Source organism: Anopheles moucheti, chromosome 3 (genome assembly GCF_943734755.1).
Source record: "Anopheles moucheti chromosome 3, idAnoMoucSN_F20_07, whole genome shotgun sequence".
Lineage (NCBI taxonomy): Eukaryota > Metazoa > Arthropoda > Insecta > Diptera > Culicidae > Anopheles > Anopheles moucheti.
In genome coordinates this window covers 47,176,625-47,177,448 of record NC_069141.1, presented here as the reverse complement: position 1 = coordinate 47,177,448, position 824 = coordinate 47,176,625, and positions in this window count along the sequence as shown.

The following is an 824-nucleotide window of genomic DNA, read 5'->3' as shown; positions in this document are numbered from 1 at the left end:
ACGCACCATCAATGATCAATATATTTTGTTATTTTAGTTTTTTAACGCACTGTAGACGATGCAGTTTCAATAAACCAACCAAAGAAGAAGGCGTGATTTATTAAAATAACAAAATCTTGGTATATTAGAATTCCCTTGGGGAATTGGGGACGATTCCCTTATTATAATAACTATTGTGCATTCCATTAACAGATTTCCAAAATGGCAAATCCTCCGAATCCGGTCTCTTGCTTCGATCTCGGATTTTCGCAATGACAAATTCAGATCCTGATTCTCGTCATGAAAGAGCCGGATCCAGAAGGATTGTTTGGAATTCCAATCCAGAAGATCTTGGATTGAGGATTGAATCCGGATTGATCCGGCGAAGGATCGAATCCAAGAATCTGATCCGATCCGATCCGCCCAACACTAGTTTCATGGTTGGAAGTGTATGGAATTCGACGCGTGCCTTGGAAAGTTACTTGATGCCTCAACTTATCGATTAGTTTTTTTTTATATATATACATTATTATTAGAGTTTAAATATCTTCAAGATAATTTCATCTCTCTCAAACCTGTGTTGGGGTATGAAGTGGGACTTATCATCATCTTACACATATTAAATTCACCAGTTTTAAAAATTTTCTAATACCTGAAAACCAGATCGCTGGAAAATAGTATCTCCGTAGGAAAAATTATTTATCCGAAAGTTTTTACAAAATAAAATGGTTCGTTATAGTTGATTGAAAAATTTCTCAAAGCAATCGTTTTTAAATAAAATTTCCAATAAAAAAACCCATTTTTGATTTGCTTAAAATTCGTAAACAATTGATTTATTACATTAT